The sequence below is a fragment of the Aegilops tauschii genome, chromosome 5 (assembly GCF_002575655.3).
Source record: "Aegilops tauschii subsp. strangulata cultivar AL8/78 chromosome 5, Aet v6.0, whole genome shotgun sequence".
NCBI classification, from domain to species: domain Eukaryota; kingdom Viridiplantae; phylum Streptophyta; class Magnoliopsida; order Poales; family Poaceae; genus Aegilops; species Aegilops tauschii.
Genome location: NC_053039.3, coordinates 24,478,918 through 24,489,142, shown reverse-complemented (window position 1 = coordinate 24,489,142; position 10,225 = coordinate 24,478,918). Strand labels below are relative to the sequence as shown.

Genomic DNA, 10,225 nt, shown 5'->3' with positions numbered 1-10,225 from the left:
GGTAAATGAGTGCACCTAAGCACCAAGAGGAACTGTTACAACTCCATAAGGTATATCCAAGTCACTGCTGCTCATATTCAAAAAACCTAACTCCAATATAACCAGAAAGATTTTAAAACATTATATCTCCCTGCTGACACGAACTGAAAGCGTAACAAAAATACCATCTTCTTTTGTTGATGCGTTGGTGTTTTAGAGCAGAGGTAAGAAAACTGGAGACCATATATGTAGTTTCTAACATATGCAAGATTACTTAAAAATTGGAGAGCCATGTCATTTCTATTGGACCTAAATAGAGCTAGCTGCTGCTGTTGAACAATAAACAGCCACACCACACACTAAGACAAGTAACTGAAATGACTATCTTTGTATTGTAGTAGAAGAAGAAACAAGAGAGAGATGCAAGATAGTAGTATATATAGGTGAGTCAACCTATTATTCTAGGCAGCTGCCTTGCTGGTGATTCGGTGTCGTCGCAACTGGATCCCTCCCACTCGACCTGCGATCTTCTACAAGGAAAAAGTAGCAGCTCAGTCAACCACCATATAATCATACAAGGAAAAAATGTTACTTGGCACAAGTGTAAACAAGAAGCTTGAGGTAGCAGCAGATTGAAGTGATAAAGTGCAAAGGAGAAGCTTGAGCTAGTAAACAATTTCTGAATGTTATAAAGTGGGGAAAGTAAAATAAAATTCATGACTAGTCATGGCAGTAGAAAAGAGATGAGATTTCACAAAACCAGAGCCAAGCATAGTCCAGAATGTCAAATTTTCAGTTAGTTAATTATTACAGTCCTTTGCTAAAAGAGATGATCCGTCCAAGAAATTTAATACTAGATGCATGCAGTCTGTTGAGGATCTTTTAGTGAATGACTAACAACAAGTAGACGAGCTTGCCCAAGAAAGATTAGATTCAGAAGTGCTGGCTGCCGCTAGTGAATGGAGCTGACAGTTATACAGTGTCAATTGACAGTAAGTAGAGTGAGATGATCAAACGTTTGTGCTGAATAGCAGTGGCAGTGTAATGTTAACTAAATACAGTTGGCAGTGTATAGAGTGTTAATTGAAAGTACGTTGGAGTAGTACTGTATAGCAGTGGCTAGTCCTAGATAACTGACAATAAGATAGATTCAGCCCTGTATAGCAGTGACGGTGTAATGTTAACTGCCATTCATGTATCCGCTTGCACAGACCATATAACATGGCTCCTTATTTTGTTTTTTCATGCTGCTATGGCCTGCATGTAATAAAACAATGTGTTGTATTTTTCCTACAGGTAAGGAAACATGTATCATATTTCTGCAAAGTCGTGCTCTGTTTTCCTGTTCCATGAGTATTTCGCATTCCCTATAGAACCTTATCGGTTACTTTTATGTTTAGTACACCCAGGCTATCTCATGACAGAGATTCCACCATATGTTTTTAATCCATGAATAAACTGGAATATGCTCTTCTTTATTAATTCGTTTTGGGAGAATATAGATTTTCTGTAAGCAAAACCTCAATGCTAGCATCTGGATGTTGTACTCCTAGCTAGGTTCATTTCTTCAGCCAATACTTCAGCCATCTTAACAGCCAATAGTACCAAGAGAAGCTCTGTTTCTTCAAGTTAACAGTTAATTTGCACCAATACTTAGTAGCTAGGTTCACAACTTCAGATAGTACTCCCAGCAGTTAATCCCATTACTTAACAGTTAATTTGCACCATCACTTCACAGTTAAGCAGCTGGGTTAACAGTTAATTTGCGCCCTTATACTTACCAACGGCGTTACATACAACAGAAAACAGGCTACTCCGAGCAGTTCATCCCATAAGCAAGTAGAACAAGTGAAAGAAAAAAAATTTAGGGGGAATAGGGGAAGGCACCTTGGGTAGATGAGGTGGGGCGGCGGGTAGACGGGCACCTTGGCATGCAGGCGCTCGAGGGCGACGAAGCGGCAGAGGTCTAGCGCGTAGGGCTTGAGCAGCTCCCCGGAGAGCGCCTCCAGCCACGTCTCCTCCACGAGCAGCTCCGGACTCGGCGAGGCGGAGGTTGCGGCGCGCGCGGGCGAGGGCGAGGTTGGTGTCGGCCCTGCGGCGCTGCTCCGGCGAGAGTGGGGTGGGGTTGGGGGGAGGAAGGGGAGGATGGGGAGAGGGAGGCGGCGGGGGCGCGGATTGGGAGCGGACGGAGAGGAACTGGCGCGAGGGAGAGGGACGAAGGGGAACTGGCGAGGGAGAGGGAGGAATTAGCTGTAGGGGGGAAACTTACTAATGGCGCACCCCGAAGCGGTGCGCCATTAGAATGTGTTTTTTATATAGCAATGGCGCACCCACGATCGGTGCGCCATTAGTAAACTTTTTTTATATAGCAATGGCGCACCAGCGAGAGGTGCGCCATTAGTAATCTTTTTTTTATTATTTTTTGTTGCATCTAATAATTTTTTAGAAAATGAATATGAATATGAAACAGTAATATTTTTTATAAAAACAGTAATAATTTAAAAAAAAATCATCAAATTTGTTATTTGAAAAATATTTATGAATATGAAAAAATATCATCAAATTTATTATTTGAAAAAAATCATCAAATTTGTTATTTGAAAATATAATCAAATTTGTTTTTTGTTTGCAATTTTAGTTGCATTCATTTGTGACGGTGGAGCGGGCCGGGGAGGGTGCGGGGGGTCGTCGGCGGCGGTGGAGCGGGCCGGGGATGGTGCGGTGGGTCGTCGGCGGCGGTGGAGCCTGGGAGGATGCAGTGGGTCGTCGGCGGCGGTGGAGCGGGGGAGGGTGCGGGGGGTCGGCGGCGGCGGCCGGTGGAGCGGGGTAGAGGGTGCGGGGGGTGCTCGGCGGCGAGGGGGACCGGATCTGGCGAGGTGGGATAGCGATCGAGATGGAGGGGGATCGAGATCGAGTGTCCATGAAATTTAAAAATATTCACGAGTTCAAAAAGTGCCCATGAAATACAATCGAGAAATGAAGGCTACAATTTAAATACAATCGATCTTAGCTAGCTATCTGTTCACAATCTTCTTGCCCTGATTTTTCGTAAATGGAGTTCTTCTCTTGAACGGACGTCCTTTAGGTAGGGTGGTACTGCTTCTTCTTGTGGTGTATGCTGATACTTCATCGTCGTCGTCATGTTCCATCTTTGGGTCACCGTACTTGTCGAAGTCTTGCTCATTGGCGACTCCATCCATTCCGATGATCTTCCTTTTGCCTCTCCTCACGACAACACGACTGGGCTTTGAAGGGTCGGTAATGAAGAAGCATTGGTCCACTTGGGAAGCCAGTACCCATGGCTCATTTTTCGCGGTGACGTTCGCGCCTGCGGTCTTGGATTTGGCTTCGGGTATAACCATGGTGGTGAAATACCGGTCTTCTTTTATGACGCCCTTGGCCCATCTGACACGGAACATCGGGACCTTCTCTCCAGCGTAGCTCAGCTCCCAGATCTCCTCGATCCTTCCGTAGTATCTGTCCTTGTCGTTACCGGTGTAGGATTCCATCGTTACCCCGGAGTTCTGATAACCATCACTCTTCATGTCCTTGTCCTCGGTGTAGAATGTGTAGCCGTTGATATCCTACGCCCCATACGTCATCAGGTTGTGCTCGGCGCCCTGTGACAAGGCGAATATGAGTTGTTCTTCCGCGGAAGAATCCTCATGTAAAGGGTACGACAGAAGCTTCTGCTTGAACCAATGCGTGAAACATGAGTTGTGCTCTTTGATTATATCTCCGTCCGTCCTCTGTTGGCCTCGGTCATTGTACGTCTTCTCAATAAAGGTTTTGTGCTCTACCACCCAAGGATCGACCACGTCTATGTGTTGTAGCGCGACTAGGTTTGCTCTTTCAAAGTCGGCGAGTCGACCATCGAAGTCGACATGCATTTCGCGGCGACCCTCACGGTGACCCCATCCTGCGAGCCTGCCGAGGTGCCTGTTGACGGGCAGACCAACGGGGTTCTCGATGCCTAGATAATTCGTGCAGTAGGAGATGCACTCTTCGGTCAGAAAGCCCCTGGCTATGCTTCCCTTTGGACGTGACATGTTGCGAACGTATCCTTTGATGACACCATTCATCCTTTCGAACGACATCATGCTGTGCAGGAACGTCGGCCCGAGTTGGATGATATCCTCCATGATATGGACCAGCAGATGCACCATAACGTCGAAGAATGCGGGCAGGAAGTACATCTCAAGCTCGCATAGTATCACCACGATCTCTTCCTGTAACCTTCTGAGTTGCCTCACGCCAACCGACTTCCGAGAGATGACGCCGAAAAAGTTTCATAGGCCAAATAGTGTTTCACGGACGTGCGCGTCCATGATCCCACGGATTGCAACTGGAAGTATCTGCGTCATCAGCACGTGACAGTCGTGAGACTTCATCCCGCTGAACTTCTGCTTCGCTGAGTCTAGGTATCTGCTTATCTTCCCCGCGTAACCGTAAGGAAGTTTTACTACTACGAGGCAGGTGAAAAACTGATCGATCTCCTCCTGACTTAGAGTGAAGGACGCGGGAGGGAAGTCATTTCCGGTCTTCTTAGCCTTTTTGCCTTTGCGACGACTTTTCCGTGTTCTGCTTCGCCTCATCATCATCATCATTAGCGTGAAGCTCCACCCTGATGCCCATTGATTTCAAGTATGCCCTTGCTTTTGGCCCATCTTTGGTCCTCTCTGGCATGTTGAGCAGGGTACCAAGCAGACTCTCGCACACGTTCTTCGTGATATGCATGACATCAAGGCTGTGAGGCACACGGTGGATCTTCCAGTACGGCAAGTCCCAGAAAACAGACCTCGTTTTCCATACCTTCAGCAGCGGCTCTGGCGCCTTTCACTTCTTTCCTGGCTTTGGCGCCTTTTGCTTCTTTCCCGGCAGTGGGCAATCTTTCCAATTTTTCAACAGCTCGTCTATTTCCTCGCCGCTCCTCGTACGCGGGCGTCTTCGGGGTTCGGTTTCACCATCGAACAGATCCTTGCGTTTCCTCCACGGGTCATCGTCGCGAAGCCACCTTCGATGTCCCATGAACACGGTTTTCGAAGACCCGGGATCTCTATCTAGCTGGCGATACGTTGTGTCATCCATGCACCTGACACATCCAGAAAATCCGTGGACCACCTGCCCCGCGAGATATCCGTAACCGAGATAGTCGTGCACCGTCGTGAGCAGTGCGGCTCTCATAGGGAAATATCTTTCTCTGCGGCGTCCCACGTATTGGCTGGCGTTTTCCACACCGTGTCTAGCTCCTCTTTCAGCAGCCCCAGATACAGATTGATGTCGTTCCCTGATTGTTTCGGCCCTTCAATTAGCATACTCATGTGAATGTACTTCCTCTTCATGCACAACCAGGGGGAAGGTTGTACATCCACACAAACACAGACCAGGTGCTATGTGTGCTTCTCTGGCTGCCAAACGGATTGACTCCATCGGTGCTCGCACCCAGCACGATGTTCCTTGGATCCTTCCCAAATTCTCGGTGTTCGAAGTTCAATGCTTGCCACTGGCTCCCATCCTTAGGGTGACTCAGCATCTTGTCTTTTTTATTTATCTCCAGATCATTTCCGTCATCGTCTCGCTTCTTCTCCTCCCTATCCGCGTGCAAACGCAGGAGCTTTGCTACCTTAGGGTCCGCGAAATACCGCTGCAGACGAGGACTGATCGGAAAGTACCACACCACTTTTCGAGGAGCTTTCTTCCTCTTCTTGTATCGAATGACGCCGCACACCGGACATATGGTAGACTCCGCGTGCTCGTCCCGATAAATGATGCAATTGTTCATGCACACATGGTATTTCACGTGCAGTAAATCCAGAGGACACACGATTTTCTTCGCCTCCTCGAAACTAGTCGGGCACTTGTTCCCCTTGGGAAGACGTTCGTGCCAGAATAACATGTTCTCGTCAAAGCATGCGTCGGTCATTTTGTGTTTTACCTTCATCTCCAGAGCCATGAGCGTTACTTTCAGGCGGGTATCCTTGGGCCTGCATCCTTCATACAATGGAGTAACCGCGTCTATCTCCAGTTGATCCAGCTTGGCTTTCTCTCGGGCGGTAGCTCTTGCGTTATCCGTCTGCTTGAGAAGAAGCTCTTGAATATGAGGGTCCTGCACCCAGCCCATCGATGGTCCATCGTCGTCTGCTCCGCCGGCATCTTCATCTTCATGATCATGCCCTTCGTCTGCTCCCGCATCTTCCTCATCATCATGTCCGGCATCTTCTACATGATGACTGTGTACAGCATCACCGTCGTGATCATGTCCTGGATATTCTTCGTCTTCTCGCCCGCCCGAGCCGCGGTGGTTGTCTTGCTTCCCTTCCTCATTTCTTGCCCGGCCCCCATGGACGACTTCATAGTCATCTTCATCACCTTGCCACCGATAGCCATCCATGAAACCACGCAAGAGCAGGTGGTCCCGCACCTGCCCGAAATCCGGGTCCGCAATAAGGCTCTTCAGCTTGCATCTTCGACACGGACATCTTATCTCCGTCTCGTTCTTTTCAAGCATCTCGGCCTTCGCGGAGCTCAAAAACCTATTCACGATGCCTTCGGTCATCGTGCGGACCATGGTTGCCTGCGGGGTAGAGCAAAACGATATTTTAGAACCAAGAAAAAATTTGGCATGACTTTCCCTAAAAATAGGACAAAAAAGAATGCATAGTGCCAAAATTCTCGCCGAAACGGAAATGGATCAACATTCCGGAAAATATTGGCAACTTCTCATTTAAATACCGGTACCTGCAAACACAAACATATATGCAACACCACAAACATATGCAACACCACAAACATACATAGATCTAGCTAGGCCATAAAAAGTGCATGTGCACGTTGTTGGAGGGAGAACAACATAAAGATAGCTTCCCCCTTACTTACCTATCAAAAAAAAGGTAATTTAACCACTTAATTTGGATGAATTTATGAGGCAAATGAGGTGAGGAGGAGGAGGCAGCCGAGACAAGCTTGGAGGAGGAGGTGGAGAGAATGAAGTGGGAAAAGTAAGTAGGTAGTGTGGCTGTCCAAAATATCTAGCTCGTCCCAGGTTACTAATGGCGCACCACCAACAAATGCGCCATTAGTAACCCTGGTTACTAATGGCGCACCTGCTGGTGGTGCGCCATTAGTAGTTTTGCCAAAAAAAACACTAATGGCGCACCAGGGAACAGTGCGCCATTACTAGATTAAACTAGTAATGGCGCACTGTTCCCTGATGCGCCATTAGTAGCTTTGCATAAAAATAAAAAATAAAAAAATATAGTAGTGGCGCACTATGAGGCTGGTGCGCCATTACTAGTTAGAACTAGTAATATCGCACTGTGCCCTGGTGCGTCATTAGTATGGTTGGAAAAATAAAAAAGAAATTGTTACTAATGGCGCACCGTGTGTCTGGTGCGCCATTAGTGCCTTTCACACTAATGGCGCACCAGCCCGTGGTGCGTCACTGCTATATAGTAGTGGCGCACCACATGTCTGGTGTGCCATTAGTGGCCATTCCATTTATAGCCCTTTTCCTAGTAGTGTATGCATCCATGTGGGAAAATATCAGGTGCCACCGGTTCTTAAGTGCTACCGTGATACGGGCATCGAGGAGCCGTTGGATTTCAGATCTGACGGCATCCAAAAACTATTGTATCTATGCGCAATTTTCATACTTTAGGATGACGTTTCTGTAAAATGTTCAAGAGCTCCCCCAAACCATCGGATCTAAGATCCAACGGCCCAGAAGCCCGTATCACGGTAGCACTTAATAGCGAGTAGCATCTGATACTTTCCCGCATCCATGTAGAGGAAACTGCAGTTCCCACCAATCTTGAATTTTCTTCTAGCTATCTACTATAAATAAGCACGTGCTAGCCCGTCCATTCAACCAACAATATACCACAGCAGTCAAGCAAGCAAGAAACAATGGCCGCCTCCTCGTCGGCGCTCATCCTCCTCCTTGCCACGGCGCTGACCGCGGGGGCTAGCGCCAGGAGCTTCTCCATCACGAACCGCTGCTCCTTCACTGTGTGGCCGGCGGCCACCCCGGCGGGCGGCGGACGGCAGCTCAACAACGGCGAAACTTGGAACCTCGACATCCCCGACGGCACCAGGTGCGCCAGGATCTGGGGCCGCACGGGCTGCACTTCAACGGCAACAGCGGCAGATGCAGCACCGGCGACTGTGGCGGCGCGCTCTCCTGCACCCTCTCCGGCCAGCCCCCGCTGACCCTCGCGGAGTTCAGCCTCGTGGCGACACAGACTTCTACGACATCTCCGTGATCGACGGGTACAACCTCCCCATGGACTTCTCCTGCAGCACCGGCGTCAACATCCAGTGCCGCGACCCCAGCTGCCCCGACGCCTACCATCAGCCCAACGACGTCAGGACCAAAGCTTGCAGCGGCAACAGGAGGTTCAATGTCGTCTTCTGCCCATGATGAGCTAGCTATGAGCTCTACCATACGCATACGCATGCGTGCCATGCCACGGACAACCATAATATTTGAAGTGTAATACTATGTCGGCACGAAGCTAAACTATTTGTACTTCCATTTTCCATGTAATAATGGCCGTGTAAATATGTACGAGTGCCTGATAAATTTGATAAATAAAGGTGAAGGATATCTCATTTTCAATTTATAATATTTAAGTTGCATCATAATAGGTGCGGTCAAGAACGCACCTAGGAATTCAAATTTCTAATATTTTTCAGTTCTTTATGTTCTTCCCGTTTTGCTCAACAGCCCCCCCCCCCCCCCCCTTCCCATGTTTTCCTGACCTTTCATTAATGGTTTGTTGAAGTTTGACTTATTCTGAAAATGATTAAGTGGAGGTTTGACATGCATAAAGCCAAGTAGAACCCGAAATAGTACGAAAATACAAGCAAAATCAATTTAAATTTGTACGAAACTATATGTACACATGAAACCATGCACAACGAAAGTCGTGTAATACTTGCATCGTCAAAAGGAATTGTTTTGAGAAAGTTTTATTAATGTTTCATTCCACATACAAAAGTTATCGGACTGTGCAAGATTGATCAATTTGGACCTAATCGAGCAAATTTGCTCTCTTATTTTCTTATTAGGCTGGACCAGGAGTGTACCTTTAATAGCTCTTAATCTGATCTATGTAAATTTAAAGGACTTCGCTAACTTCCACCCAGTCGGAAGTTAAGAGCAACTCTAGCAGACCCCGCATCCGTCCCCGACCCGCAAAATAACCTCCAAAATGCGGGTAGGGGCGAAAAAACCTGCCCCTTCAGACACCGCATCCTGCCCCGGCCCGCAAAATTTTTTGAGGGGCGCGGCAAAATCCCGTCCCCAACCCGGGAATACGCGGGTTTCCCTCTCGCGGCTGCGGTGCCATGCATCACACAGAAGCAGTTGGCGGGAGGGACATTTCAGCCCGCGCGCTCCCCCCCTTCCGCCGCCGACCGCCCTTGCTTCCGCCCGCCCGCCGCCGGCGATTTCCGGCCAAATCTGCGGGCGGAATCGGTCCGCGGGGCCGCCCCACACCCTCCCGCGCTGTGACGCTGCACCGACCCCCCCCCCCGATCCGGCGAGAAGAGCCGCCCTCGTCGCTGCCGCCGCCGGGGATCGACCACTGTCGGGCCCGCCACTTCGTCGCCGCCCGGGATCACCCGCCCGCGTCCGCCACCGGTTAGTGCGTTTTTCTTGTGATTTTTGCGAGCGGTATAGTTAATTTGACGCGCCTGTGTGCATGTAGAAGGAGTTGAGTCCGTGCGAGAAGTTCTTGCTCACCGATTCGTCCGATTCGGACGACTCAGATGTTAAGACCATGCTTGCGAACTTTCGGCAGCAAACATTGGTCATGGCACTTGCCGTGAAGGAGCACAAAGACGAGAACCGGAAGAGGAGGCGAGGATCGACCATCGGGCGGCTTTGCATTCCCCGGAATTGTCATCTTCGGAACGAGATGTTGACGCAAGACTACTTCGCGGAGAATCCTACATATCCACCGCACCTCTTGCGGGAGAAGCTACCGAATGCGCCGATCCCTCTTTGTCAAAATTGTTCAAGCTTGCCAGGCAAATTGCCGGTATTTTACTCAAAGAAGAAATGCTGCGGGCTTAAAGGGATTTAGTGCATATCAAAAAATCTCTGCGGAAATGCGGGTGATTGCATATGGTGTTCCGGCTGACTATGCCGATGAGTACCTTCGCATTGGTGAAGATACTACAATTGAGTCTGTGCGTAGATTTGCAAAGGTGGTCATCCGTGTCTTTGGTCCTGAGTATCTTC

At 48.8% G+C, this 10,225-nt stretch overlaps 1 pseudogene; it reads left to right on the top strand.

The window, feature by feature from the left end:
- Positions 1-7,884: 7,884 nt before the first annotated feature.
- On the top strand, positions 7,885-8,519 carry LOC109744341 (thaumatin-like pathogenesis-related protein 4; annotated as a pseudogene).
- Positions 8,520-10,225: the final 1,706 nt, after the last annotated feature.